Raw genomic sequence first — 15729 nt, forward strand, 5'->3', positions numbered from 1 at the left:
TCTGAAACACTGCAATCTATTTGAAAGAAGGAAGAAAATTGTAACCATTGAGTTCAGCTTACACAAAAAAATAGGGAAGAATTTTGCATTCATTGAGCTAACCACTCCGCACTGCACTGTTTCATTTTAATCTAATGCCATTCCACCTCCTCTTTCTTTTGTCCTGGCAGAGTCAATTATAACCACAGATTGCTACATGGAATTGTAGCACTAGGGAAACTGTTAACACCTAGCTGCTCTGGCACAAGATCACACTAAACAGCTTATTAAAATTCAGCCACCAGCTCTGATGAGTTACATGCAGCAAAGGGCTGGGATTTACTTCCAACTCATTTAATTACAGAAATCAATGAATTCACAGAGCAAAGCCGCGAACAGGAAGATGAACCCAACCTGACCAACGTTTCATTTGAGATCTGGAGATATTACAAGTAAGACCATACAAAGAAGTTATTAGGTTTTGAGGGTTTGAACACATGAAACAATGGTAACAAAAATATACATATTTTTACATTGATTTGTATTTGCAGTATTTTACAAATAAGATAAATAAAATTGAACAATAAGGGCACTAAGATGCTCTGGCACAAAAATATTACAGACTTCTACACAACTGAAAAGCCAAATGATTTCACTGAAGGGGTTCATTTGTTGTTTTTCTTTTTTTTTTTTTTTATTTTTTTTTACATTTGAATGGTTACCTAAATACTGCCTTACATCTAACTCCTGTAAAGCAGGTAAAAAGCATGGCCAATCAAAACATCCCACCTGACATGGTTATGCCAAGAATCTGGTCCAACCACTTTTGGTGAGGTTCTTGAAGGCTATAGTTGCAGTTAGAGTATTTAAATTCCATAAAGCATACAAAGCTGATGAAAAGACAAGATTTTACCGTTAGAGCTCACAAACTTGAAATAGCACGAAAGGCTGAATAACTATAAAGTATATTACAGTTTTTGTAGGATCTTGTGGTGCATCACTGTTTCCTGGCTACCTCCTGTGAAAGCATGGCATTTATCACATGGTTTCACAATTTATTCATTAAACTTTAATATGTCATATGCCTTGCTTTCCTGGTATCCCATTACTGTGTGATGTTAACTACAAAACTAAATACTAAACAAAGCTTTGGAGACAGCAAACCCTAAGGAAAACAAAACAAGAGCAAAGGAAAACACGAGTAGGTATAACAGAACATGAAGAGGGAATAAGGACAAATTAAAGAGTAAAAGTAACCATACTTAAAAATGCAAACAGAAGTCCAAGATATGCTAATCAAAAAATGTCCTATTATGCAAATGTAGCAGTAATTGCTGAGCATATGTATTTGAATCTCAGAAGGAGAGAAAAAAATATGTAACAGCTACTGGTGCCATATTGAACATTTGAGTAATTTAAGATATTGATTTATATTTCTTTTGGAAGATTTTTTTCCCCTGCACTGAAGAGCATCCTTACTGCATACAAATTAAAAGCTCCAAAACACTCTGTCTGAGGTTAATAGGTTTGGGTTAAAAATTCTTATAAAGATTTAGCAAGTCAAATAGTTGCTGAGCTCTGTGGCATGGAATTAAAGCATCGGGGCAGAAGTGGAAAGAAGATGATCTGAGTGAAATGAAGAATTTGAAGACTGTGATTAAAAGAAGGATTATAATAGAAAGCTAAATTACTTAACTGGATAAAGAACCATAATGAGACAAAGACAGCATTTTAGGAAGGTATGACTTTCATTACTTCAGATATCAGTGTTTAAATCCATTCAGCATTATACTAAGAAGAAAAAAAAATCAATGGTGGGGTTTTTTTTGTTTGTTTGTTTCAGTTTCTATGTTGTTTGTTTGGTTTCATTTCATGTTCATGTTTTCATTTCATTTCATTTCATTTCATGTTCATGGTTTCATTTGTTTGGTTGGTTTATTGTTTTGTTTCTTTTTTTTTTTATAACAACGGGGAGTCCTTCATGGTAAAATTAGCTCCATGAAGGCAATACCTGCATCTCAGGTAACTGCCTTTGTAGAGTTTGAATATTATTTAATCTAATAAAAAATATTTATTTTGTCTTCTTCTGCAGTATTACCATGTAGAGGAGTCAATGTGATCTCCGGAGGCAGCAAGGAAGAAGACGTAATCATTGCCCTCCTCATCTGAAACTTCGGTCTTACTGATTTTACTCTGAAGAATTCCTGACCAAAAAGGAGTTAACAGCTGGGACAAATTTTCTTACCCCCATTTCCAGCACAGCCCTAATACTAAAACAAAACTGGTATGTTTTATTCTGCCTGAAGCGCAACACAAAATGTATGGGACTATCAAAAGTTTATAGTTGTGGGCAAAATGGCATGTAACCTGCAGGATGATGAATCACTCTAGAGAAATGCATATCCTGAACATCATAAGCAGAAATAAGAAGTTGTCACGAAACCTTACAGAAAATCCTTTACTGTGATTCAGAAGTCTTTTACAGAGACAGCACAAGAAGAAACACTTCCCTTACCACCAAAAATTATAATGGAGATGATACCTAAAAGATTGACCCTGATTTGCAGTGCGGGGGGGATGTAGCTCCAGACTAAGAGACTGGCATTTAGGCCTACATGTGAAGGAGCTAAGAGAACTAACCCTAGATAGCTAAGACACCTCTACGGGCTTGGCAGATATGACACAGGACCCAAAAAAGACCCCCTACCCTTTTGAAGTCATGGATAGAAACAATGTGGGACACCCTGAAACACCCTACTTTGTATTTCAGCACTGGATCAGATCCTTAAATAATCATAGTTGATGGGTATAGAGGGAGCTAAGATACCTACCTCACAGGCAGATTTAGGCTATTTAATCTGGAGCAGAATCTAACCCTCAAGCATTTCCTATGAACACACATTAAGAGAAGACTGTATAGGAAACTGAGCTTATTTCTCTGAAACTTTACGTGGTGGCTGAAGTCTGAAATGCAAACCTGGCAGCTGGCCCAGCTCCCGTAACATGAAGGGCCAAACCACCAACTGCTATGGGTTTGAGGGGGTAAAGTAGATCCAGGCTTCCCCCTGTGTGTTCTGCAATGAAGTTCTGGTCATGGTCTAAGGGAAAAAAAATAAAGCCAGATGAAGATGTTTAGCAAATGCATAAACATAACAGCCAAGAAAAAACCTCTTGTCGTGCTCCACTCTTCAGGTGTTACCTGTGCTGATTCTCTTTTGGAGGATCCCAATATGATTGCACAGACACTGTAAAACAAACAATCAAATGGAAAACTTCTCCTGAGAAGTATTCAAGTATTTAATTTTTAACAAAACTCAAGGGATGATGGGGGAGGAATTTTCGGGGGGGGGGGGGGGGGGGGGGGGGGGAAGAAACAACCAGATTCAACAGGTTCATCAATCAAATCATTCTCTTCATCTAATGCTTTAAAGTGATTACCCTCAGGTTACCAGATTATCTCTCATCCAGCTGTCATGTCATACACTTGGGAGTGAGAAGATATCACAAACAATGACTTCAAAGGCTTTGGTTATTTTTCTGTAAGAAACTAGAATATTGCTAAATTATTTCTCATCTGTCCATGCCGTGCTTACTTATCCCAGCATCCAGACAGACAAGACTTCCCATTGCTTTTATTTAGTGGAAACAAAATTACAGAAATTCACTTTGGCAGCCATAATTTTATTTCTGATATAACTATACTTTTGCTATTGCTTTTCAGTGTCTTGTAATAGCTCTTATACAGTCATCCACATCTACTTTCTCCACTCATTTACCAATACATTGTGTGATCTTTCTGAACACCACACTGAAAAAGCAATTGCATGCAGACATTCACAAATTTTGTGGCCAAGATTTTCTGTGGTTTCACCCGGACAAGATATCCACTGTACAAAAGATGGAAAGGGATTTACTGGACGAGGTGAGAAACCTTTGGCAATGTGATATAAAACTTCTGAGATACCAAGCTGAGAACATTAATCACTATAAAATTTGGCTTAAATGTTAAAGGTTCCACATGAAGTCCTGTCTCCTAAAGCCGTAAGACTGCGTTACAGAGAGAGCTCGCCTTTTTCAAAAGATGGCACGTTTTCAGCTCTTATGAAAGAAATGTGCCACACGTAAAACTAACGTACAAACGTGAGCCGGCAAAAGAGCTTAAGACTATGTCTCTCTGTGGGAGGAAAGAGTTATTCCTTCATGCAGTCACTTAGATGTACCGACAAGAAACCTTCGTTTAAGAGAAAGAGTTTTTTCTCATTCTGCTCTTGTGACTGTTGCAAAAATCAAAGTCTTTCTATATGCATATCCATAGGAAAAGACGTCTTTGCCCAAACACCTGTATGGACAAGATGGACACAATAAAACAAAACAGAGAATAAAAAAACCCATTTTCTTTGTGTTTTTGGTTTGGAGGTAAATTTGGTGTGAAAAGTAACTGATTTTCCCAAGAAAGACAGACAGCTAGTAGGAGATCTGGGAACTCCCATTAAATGGGGTGAATGATTCACCCCGTTTCTATCTCTACTCTTTCACGTTTTCCAAACAACCTGAATGCTGTTCATCTAGGGAACGGTACAGAAACATGACTCACTTGTAATACCGAAAAGAATATTATCTTACGGGGAAAAAAAAAATGTATATAAAAAAAATAATGAGCAGAGACTTAATTCTTACCTGAGTAAGAAAAACAAAATGTTCCTCACAATAATCTGAAAACCTAACCCAGGTGGTGCTTTTCAGGCCAGATTGCTCCTCCATGATGCATTGGGACCATATTCTCCCAGGACTCACTCCCTTTCCTATGCCCCTGAGGATATAGCTAATTAGTGAACAGATTCAGGAAAAATCTTTGGCTAACCCTTTCATGAGAACTTTTTCTTTTTTTCTCTGCAGAATTCTGTCTGAGAAGGCTTAGGAGGGAAAAATAAGATCTAAAAAGGGAGAATGTATATTACAACTTTTCAAGTTTTTGTGGTCCTTGTGTCAGACTGGTCTCTGTTAAAAGTCAAGCTTTGCTTCAAATAAAAACTGTTGGATAACTTACCATTTTTCATCCATAATTATGCAACTGAAAAAAAAACCCAAAACAATTGTTGCCAAAATACAAAATTCAACCCTTCAGCATGCTTCCTCTTTAGTTATTGGTGTTCAATAAGGATAAAACTCCTTTCTCTAAACTGACCCTCCTCTTCCTGAAGCTGAAGATTGGCTTTGCCCAGTTTCAATCTCCTTTAAGTTCCATTTCATGATGCAATGGGATTTTTCCTTTCCCAGCCAGACTGGGAAATGGGGACCACTATCTGTGATCCATGCAATGCCACTTTACTCTGAGACTTTGTGGATCTGTTCTCCATTCTGAATCTGCAGCTTTACAGGATTGTGGAAAACTAAGCAACGGTACTGTGGTTCCCCATTTAAGTTTCCTGAGTAGAAGTATTTAAAATTGATGCTCTTTGACTTCTTAGAAAAGGATGTCAAAGCAAAAATCATTTGGTCACCACATTATGTTCTGTTGGTGACATAATCAAGGTTAGAGCAACTGCCCATTACCTGGCACAGAAAGCAAAGTCATCTCACCTCTCTACTGATCAAATCCAAAATGAATGCAATCTGAATAGTTTTGAAAAACAAATAACACCGCTGAGGGCTAACAATTTCAAAAACATGCATTGCAGAGTAGGTAGAACAGCACACAGACTGTTTTAATGAAAGGCCATTTGCTCATGGGACCCCTTTGAAATTTTTTTAGGCGTGAAATGTCACCATAATTTTTAGAAAATGAGGAAGAAATTCCACAGAACTTGCAGGGAAATGATCATACACCATCAAAAAATAAATGTCCCACATGTGGTCTTGTTTAAAAGCTGATAGAAAATGTAATCTGGAAGACAAATATAAAAAGCAGTGACATTTCTTGATAGGAAAATGCACGTGGGGGATGGAATCAGATTCCCCCAGATGACAACGATCAGTTTGCAACGCAGACAAATACTTTCTCAGTACTCAGGTGCCTCCATATATCAGGTTTAGCCCTGGCTCACTATGTTAGTTTCCAACAGAACCACAGCTATCAGGGCTAGTGGGGATTTCAGACGCAGGTAATCTTTTGCCGACCGCAACCGTACCTAAACGTTTTTTGACAGAGATTCATCTAAGTAATTTTTAAAAAACTCCAATAATGGGGGATCTACAGTCTCTCTGTGCAACATGTTCCCATCCTTAACAATCCTTACAGCCAGGAATTTTTCCCTAACGTCCAACCTAAATCTCCTTTACTGCAATTTAAGCCCATTACTGCTTGCCCTAGCCCCAGTGGACATGAAAAACACTTTATTCATTTCCGTTTTTCAGCTATTTTTTATGTGTTTGAAGATACTTATGTCTCTCCTCATTCTTTCCTCCTCTAGACTAAACAAATTCCATCATGTTGCATATTCAAGACCTCAGTGGCTATTTACAAAGTGCTCATATATCAGGGCACAGGAGGCCTGAATGACTGCCTGAACTCCTTGGTAAGTAATGGCTCTACTTGGCTATCACAGGGGAACCATTTAGGTCAAGGAAAATATGGAACGTGAATGAACTTGAGGCATTGTAGGAGCCAGTTCAGACACACGCTGTATATTCACCCCAAAGATGTAAATGGATAGTGTGGAACTAGCCAGTCTCATCCACAAGGAGAAGAAAATAAAGGACAACCAAAGTGAGGTGGTAGCTTTCTATAAAGGGACGGAAAGATTGTCTAAAGTCAAAAAGGAGTATTGTTGCTTCTATTGAGCCTGCTGGAGAGGTAAAGAGATGAAGAGTACTGTTGTGCACCCTGGAACCTCCACCTTCCATCTAAAGCACATGAGGGTCCATCTGTGAAAGCCCCTTTGAGGATATAAAAGTCATCTGAAGGTCATCAGATGCCCCTGCAACTGATGGACTAGCAGAAAACTAGGTGGAGGAATTGCTGTGTTGTGTCAACAGCAGACCAAGTAGCAGGAGACGTACAGCTTCACAGACTGCCAAAGGATTTACCACTCACCTCTCTCCTCTTCGTGCCAAGTGTAAAGTCCTTCTTTTTTTTTCTTTTTTTTTTTTTTTTTTTTAAATGCCTTAGCTAATACAGACACATGGCACTGGGCATACTTGAAGAGAAGAAAATCCACAGGCAATCTTTCCCTCCTGTGGAGGGAACGAGCCACACTTGACAGATGCTAATTATATCACTTGGAGTCATACTAGAAGGTGCTCAGATACCAAAGAGATGGGAATGTATATATAAATACAGTAGGTCTTAGACCTCATTATGCAGTAACTCTGGATTTGAATAAAACCCAGACTGACTGTCGATGCTGTTGTAACTGAGTGGTATGAAAAGGAGGAAAGACACAGTGTTTCCTTCCCATGTCTAACCTTTGCAAGAATTCTTCCAGATACATAATTCTGGTAGATTTGTAGGGAATTTGTCTTAATTCTGCACTGTCTTTCTCCTGTTTCTAAACTCGGCACCTGAGTGTTTTCTGGAAATATTAAGCAACGTGACTAAGCATCTGCCAGGTGTTTGCTCTCTCATCTTCCCAAGGGCAAAAGTATGAGTGTGTGTATAAGCGGAAGCAGATGGCAGAGTAAACATATTCGGTATACATGCATGTGGTGAATGCAGTAATATTGTTTAAATACCAAATTCTCAATAGCTTTACCTTGAATAGAAGTTTATCAAGCTGGGGGATGAAAGTCATGGAAACGTTTTTGAGGAGGAACTCTTTCTCTCTGTGTAGGAGAGGAGGCAAGCGTGATTCCACAGAGCCATACAGAAGGGTATTATTTTGCAGTGCTGCAACTGAAAGACACCACTGGATTAATTCTCTAATCTGCAAATAAAGAATCGATTAGGTGCTATTAGAAGACAGAAAATAAAATTGCAGCACAGTTCAGTTGCTTTTGTAGGACTAATAGACAAAACCTGCCGGCTGAAGCCTGGAAGAGATGTGCCCAGAGCGATGGAGAGAGGAGGAGAAGGAAGCCTCAATGGGGTTTTGAGTAACCAAGTCTAGTGGAAGATGTCCCTGCCCACAGCAGGGGGGTTGGAAATAGATCACCTTTAAGGTCCCTTCCAACCCAAACCATTCTATGATTCTGTGATTCTATGATCTAAGAGAGAGAAAGTGGGAGCTGAAAGGAAAGGACTGTTGTCTAGCCTTGCAATGTGGACACTTCATGCTTGTTCTTTCTATCATACTTTAGAGCACTACTTTGGGAGCCACGGTTCACCAATTCAGCTGCCCTTAACACTGAAAAGCAGAAATTTCTGAAGAACAGGGGGCAGTAGGATAAGCACGAGTGGCCATGAGAGCACCAGGTGGGTGAGTGACCAAAACCTGATGGCCCTGATGCTCGGGAGGGTAAAGGACAGAGTCCTGGGATCAGACAGCTCCAGCTGAGACTTTCTACAGGAGATAGAAAGCAGCCAGCATCCCTGGAAGTTGCTTTACCATGATGAAGGAGCTTTAAACTTTTATTGTAATTCATGAAAGCGGTAAGTAGGTCATTGTATCTTATCCAATTTCCTCCCTCGTTTTGTTTTCTCTTCCCCCTTCAGGAAAGCAGATTTCCTTACACACTTGATTACTTGTTTGCAAATGGGAAACACTTTTTATTGAGCACCCAGATGGTATAACATGCTCATCATTATTGTCCAAACATGAGCAGTTTGGATGGAGGCTCAAGGTGGTGCTTATTAATGAACCTTAAAAACAATGAAACCTCACCAATGAAAGTCTGGCAAAAGGTTACGGATTCATCTCACATCTTTTTTTTTTTTTCACCTTTTTGAGTGCTTGTGTCACTACATATGACCTGACTCCCCTCCTAGTGTCAGAAACCTCAGCTGCTCGTTGGTATGCTATGGGAGAAACATGAAAAATCAGGACAGCATATCAAGTTATTACAAAGATTTGGTTTTTTCTCTCTAGACTTCTGCTTGGTTTTGCTTGTTTGTTTGTGTTTGTTTTTTTTTTTTTTTCATTTTGCTTTGGTTTTTTTTGGGGGGGGGTGGGAGATAGTGAATTGGTTTTGATCGCAAAACATGGTCCAGGTCTGGTCTAGGTGATTTTTACACTCAAGTGATAAATGTCACCTATCCCTTTCCTAGCTGTATTGCAAAACCCAGAGGAAGCTAATACAGGAGCTTGTGGAGAAGAGTAAGAAATTGCAGGACAATATTAACAATTGGAGAAAGGATTAAAAAAACAGTCTGAAAAGATTCAATTAGGATAAAGAAATGCTAATGCACTTGGGGAATATTAATACTCAGCAAACTTGCAAAGGAGGAGAGTGCAGTAATGACAGAGGCTCTAGAACTAGAGAAGGGAAGAAAAAGAACAGAAGCTCAAGTCATATTTAGTGTGAGGATGAAGATACAATTTGTGTTTGTTCATGTATAAATGTTTCTGGCAGAAGCAATGTGTTTGTGGGTTATTATATTTTTAAAATATTTTTCCCACTTTGCAAATAACCCAAAACTCATGAGCCAGTATGATGGCTGTAACACACAATGTTAGGAACTTATATTTATTCCATTGGGGTTAGCTATATTTCCGCAGCCAAATTATCTATCTGTTTTATCAAAGGGGTCAAATTCTTCAAGAGAAGGGGCATACTCATATTTTTATGCTGCTCCATGAAAAATTACATAGTAACACCTCTGTAAAATTCAGCTTTAACTCCTCCTGTGCTAAAGATTACAGGAGTATCAAGCATTCATAAAAGACTGGGGTTTAAAAGTCTGCCTGTGTGTGCAAAGCCACAACTACAACCATCACTAGAGAAACATGTCAAACTGCAGACAAATTAAACGCACATGTCCTCACTTGAAAATGTCAGTGCAGGCAAAACAAAGGTAAGGTGAAGACAAATCTCAGTTTTATTGCACCCTCTCAAAAGCAACTTTGCAGTAGGACCCCAACTAGACCTGAATGACCCTAAAGTGACGTCACAGAGTACATGGTTCAGTGAGACATTGAGACATGTGTCTAATTTCTATGGGACTGTCCAAATGTCTGAAACACAGAGGATCTGCTTTTTAAATCAAAGTGTCTGCTCCCCAGATTAGAAGTAGACACGTATCTAAGTGTTTTGCTGAATCAGAGCCAAGCCTTAGACTCATTTTAAAACTGACCTTAGAAAATTCGTTATTTGAAAGTAAGCTCCATTATTTAAACCGTTGTTTATTCTCTCTTTTTCTCCTGTGGCTATATGTCCTCTTCTGGGCCCCACGGGGCCCCATGGCCATCTCTGTTAAACTCCCACAGTGATCACCCTTCCTGCAGGTTTGCTTCACAAGGTGGCAAAATGGAATAAAGCACGTCCCTGTGTTTCTGTCCTGCAGTTCACCTTAAATAAAAAAAAAAAAATCTGAACTAGATTTGATTCTCCTATCAATGGAGGTTTAAAACAGAGGAGAAACAGAGACATACTTTTTATGTGCTTGCTGTTGCCAGGGAAACCATTCCCCTGGCATCCCAGTGCTGAGCATATCTTGCACTTCTAGCATTCTGGTTCTCAGAAAATTAAGACTGCATCACGCTATCATGGTGTGGAGAAACTATTAGGAAATGAGGACAAACACTGCTTAAAATAATAGACCCAACTTCCAAAAATAAAATGTTTACTGAGATCAGTTTTGAAATGTTCTGCATATTTATTATTTTTTTAGGACTCAGGCTTGTATGAAAATAGGTTAAGGTGCAAGGACCAACCCTGGTTCATGCTGAATATGAAGAAAAGACTGCTGGTGATTAGCAGTTATCTTCTCCACTGTAACACAAAATTAGCTGTGGGGTATGTGGCAGACAAAGAAGACTACGAACAACTGTGATTTCTTATATCATGTCATAATAAATGTGATTATGGTATACAGTTTTTATGTGTGGGTAAACATATGAGGACAAATTTATCCCTGATGTGACTCTATTGATTTTGCTCAATCATACAGGGACAAATTTGCCATGGTGTTTCATGCCCAGACCTTTGATCCTCTAGAAGTTATTTATGAAGCAGAGAGCAAATAAAGTTTTCCAGGGGGACTCTGACATATGATCAAATATCAAATGAAAAACCCATATTCTGTGTTCACACAGGTTGCAACTCATTTTTGTATTGTGTCCTAAGTAACAGTGGTAACATCAGTGTAATGAAACATTTTCATAAATTTAAGAAAAAAAAAATTGGAACTCATCGGTAAATATTTTAGACTGATACAAACGTATTTGCCCAATAGTCCTTTATTGCCTTAGACATCACTTATTTTATGGACAATACGGAAAAAAAAATAAATTCTGATTATCCCACCCATCACTGTGTCCAATCCCTCACTTATTGGGATAACTTTGAGTATCAGAAGGCACTAGCAAGAATATGAGCAATGGAGCAGTTTCAGTGAGTTAATATGGAATCCATCTTCTACATCTTCAAACTAATCTTTTTTTTAGGAGTCCTGGGAAACACTAGGGTCTGCCAAGCACCACCAATATGAGGAATGCTGTTCTTTCCTATGTATCAGCTGATCACTATCTGCTACCTGGAGATAGGGTCTCTGCTGGAATATAATTGTCATTGTCCAGGCTAGTTTCAAAGGAACATCTTTATGAAAACCTTTTCATTTGTGTATACTGAGTATAAACATACACTTTAAACCAAGATGAGAATAAGCAATAAGAAGCAGGAACAGATGAAAAAGTGAGACAATTTGAACACCTAGGCTCTTACTCTGAGGATAAATTATTGATTCTTGGGTACTTCAACTGGGACCACAAATGTGTTTTCAGACTGCTTTGTAGAAATGTAAAATTATTTTAGGATAAAAGTTGATAGGCAATAAGCTAATAATGAAATATACCACCCAATTCTAAGTATTTTCATATCATAACTATTCATAGTATTATAGAAAATGAACACTACATTCCATTCCCCTGGATATAGAGATGTTTCTTTTGCAGTAGGCCTGACCTCCTGACCTTCTCATTTCTCTTACTTTAGTGTGCTGGAAAATATGGAAAGGCTTTATAAAGTTATTGTGAAGAATGCTCTGCTTTTTTTAAATGATGAAGAATAACCTGGAACGTAGGACTTTCATTCAATGTCTTTATCATTATACTGATGGACATCCTGTGGAAAAACGAGAAGTCTTGGAGACACTAAATAATGAATTAGCAATTACAAGAACACTCTGATGGTGAGATTTTTTTGGCTAAGGAATGTGTCCTCAGAAGAGATCACGCTGATCCTCATCCTGTAGCTGCTCAGAATACAGTGCACATCCATACGTCATCCACAGTTTTTTTTCCCTATAATGTCTGTTTTGTAAATAAATACATGTATAAATATGTGCTAGAATTCAGACAAGGGACAGCTGTCTTTACTCTGGACTCTTACACACAGACCTGCATTCTTTGGTGCCAACAACTCCTATTTTATTCTGCCCTCAATGTATTCATATAAAATAACTCATAATTTATTGTTTTTTTTTTTCCCAACCCTTTGTCTTCAAAAAAAATCACATTGGAGCAAAGGATACAATATGGGCTTAAGGTATTTCAGCTGATGGGGGTGAAACAGCTTCCCTCTGTTGATTTCTCTCTTGCTTTGTGTATGCAAATGAGCATTGATTATTGTGCTATCTACATGATGTGTGCCTTATACTTGTTTAAAATTTAGTTAGACTTTTAACTCCTCAAACAAAGGATCCTACTGGCTATGGCCTGGACTCCTCCTAGCTGATGCTAGGCTCTTAACTGGGATGTCTGAATTAGGAATAAAGAGGGTCCTACTTTTCCTTAGTAATTGCAGAGGGATCTAGGGCTTCTTCAAGATAATTCCCCTCGTAGGTGGTCTGACTCTCTCAGAAAGTGCCAATTACTTTCCATGGAGCATAAAGGCATCCCAAGATATGTGGCTTCAACTTCGGTGATTCAATTTCAACACCTGAAGAGGTGAATCTGAATCTCTGTATTTTTACAGTGTCATGGACTTGATGAATTTTCTTTGTGGTTTCAGGTGAAAATACTGCCTATGGTTGGACTATTCGTGTCTGCTGGCCCCAGCTGAATTCGGGGGTCTGTGTTGTTAGGGACCATACAAACATATTGCCATTAATTCATCTTCCACATCGTTTGAATGAATATCACAAGCAGAAACTGAGATGAGGAATAGGAATTTGAAATGCCCTGCCTGAATCCAAACAGAGGATCAGGAGAGCTGCAACCAGCATCTTTGTCTGTTTACTACTATTCCAGTTCCCTTGACATTTTAGTTCCTTGCTGGAGCCAAGAAGCATACAGCTGTATTAATTAAAGAAGTTCAAAAGTGTTCTGGGAGCATGAATATTTCTCCTATCCAGCCTTAAGAAATAATTCAAATAATTTACTTCTGGAGCCATACAGACACTGCTCAATCTCTAGTTTAAAGTTGGCTAGCATTTGTCCTGGCCAATTGTTATTTTGGAAAAACAAAACAAAACAAACCTAAAAAAAAATTCTCCAATTGCATGAATGCAAAACCCAAATAACACTTTTTCTTTTCAACATCTGTTTCACAATGGATTTTCTTCATAGGATTATTGTAAACGTTGCTTCAGCTACTTTCCAACACACCGCTATTTGGTAGATTCTCTTAATCTTTTTTTGGAATTAAACTTAGAATAGATGACCGGATAGGCTTAAAGATGTATGCTTATTTTGGTCACCATTCTCTAATACTTATTTGCTGTTATCATTAAATAGAATAACTTGCAACTTTTCCTTTTCTTATCACGCTTTTCCGTTTGTATCCCGGAGTATTTGAGAAGCTGATCTCGGTCTCCCTAAGTATTGCTTGTAGATAATGTAGACAAATAAAGACTGACCCCGTGTTAGAGGTTTTAGAAGAACAGATAAAGGATGTGAGAAAGTGAGACTTATTGTAGAGCTGGGGAATTGAAACACAGAGAAATCCCACGAAGACAGACATACAAGCTTCACTTGAGGCACATGAATAATGGAATCACTAACTTTGTCCAAATAATAGCAGGGGGCATGGGGAGGTATCTCCAACTGAGTGCGGTTCTGAGAACAATTTTTTATTGAGGTGAGCATAATTAGGAGTGAATAAATGAATAATTGAACTGAATGTCTAGAAAGAACCCTTAACAATGCTTCCTCTGTGGGGACACGGGTATTTTCCTCAGGGGACTGACAGAAGATCTGGTACTTGAAACATTCAAAACCGGACTGGATGAAGAATTGAAAAGTTTACAGTCTGTCCCAGAAACAATTGCTCTGTAAGTGCCTTTAATGTAGTTTTTACCTTCTTCCTATTCCAGAATACTGTGATTTATTACAAGCAAGCATTCAGATCTCTATTAGAATTAGAATTACTACTTAAGGGTCTGGTTTCTCATCAATATATGGGGATTTATAGACCTGATTTCAAATTAAGTTAACGCATGTTGCCTCTGTAAATCCTCTCTATGTGATGTGAGACTAGACCACCTAGAATAAATAAAAAAAAAGTGAGATTATTTACTAATAGATCCAAAGAACTCCTCTGGCACACATACCAATTCTAAAGCTGCATATAATTTGCCTGACAAAGGATAACAGCTCCTCTGGTGCTGTTAAGGCCTGCAGGAGAAATAATTATACAGGTACTCATATTTACTTAAGGAAAAGTGCATATTATTTAACTAATCCTTTGTTGTTCAGCTACGAGAACTGCTGAAGAATGCCCAAGGCTGAGTTTAGTTCTGTGATATGGATGGGCAGAGCCTGTTAAACAAAGAGAAACTATGCATGTGCATCCAAAGTCAGAAGTATTTAAACATACCTGGAAAAATTTCAAATTTTTGAGTGTTGTAGAAGCCTAGATCTTATGGCCTGAGGAGCATATTTCTAGCTAAGTGGAGTTTTCAGAATTGCAGCTTGGGGTTTAGTTGCTGGTAGCTATCCGAAGCCTTATTTTAAATTTCATGTTTTCCATGATCGTGGATCCTCAGTTCTAAGCCACACGCAGTGTATCCTTCTGGTTCACATGCTTATTAATTTAAACCTGCTGAACATCAGAGACCTGACTCAGGACCCTGAGTTTACCCCTGAACCATGCAAGGGTTACATAAAATAACATTCTTCTAACCTCTTATGCTCACTGAAGTCAGGGAACGTGGCTGACAGAAATGGCCTTTGCTGGAATTTCACTTCACCTAGGGCTGAGAACCACTGCTGAATCTCACAGACTTACTTACTGAACTCATTGCAATCAAAAAGCAGTAGTTATAGGCTGTAAATCACATCTTTTCTTTTTAACTACAGTTTTTTGTGCGTTCTCAAGATCCCTTTTGACAAGTGACATTCTCTGGCACCTAGATGACTTCCTTAGCGATCATGTAGAGAGGCGTGTCTGAGAAGAATAGAGAATTAACTCCGGTTAATACAAGGAATTTGAAGTTGACTGACTGAACGTATGGACACTCTCATTTTGAAATAAATTTCATCCTCCAAAAAGTTAGGCTGTTTGACCTGACGTCTCTTTATTTATGAATTACGGTCTTCACATAGAGTTTTAATCAGCTGCAATTAGAAATATTTCATTTTTTTTTATTTTATTTTATTTTTATTATTTGTCTTTAACTTTCCATGTGATGAGCAGACAACCTCTCTGGACAGTTTTCTTCTAAGTAGCAACAAAGATATTCCTTCTCCAAGACTGATAATATATTGTTTCTTGTAT

The sequence above is a fragment of the Vanellus vanellus genome (assembly GCF_965231255.1).
Source record: "Vanellus vanellus genome assembly, chromosome: Z".
In the NCBI taxonomy this organism is placed as follows: Eukaryota; Metazoa; Chordata; class Aves; order Charadriiformes; family Charadriidae; genus Vanellus; species Vanellus vanellus.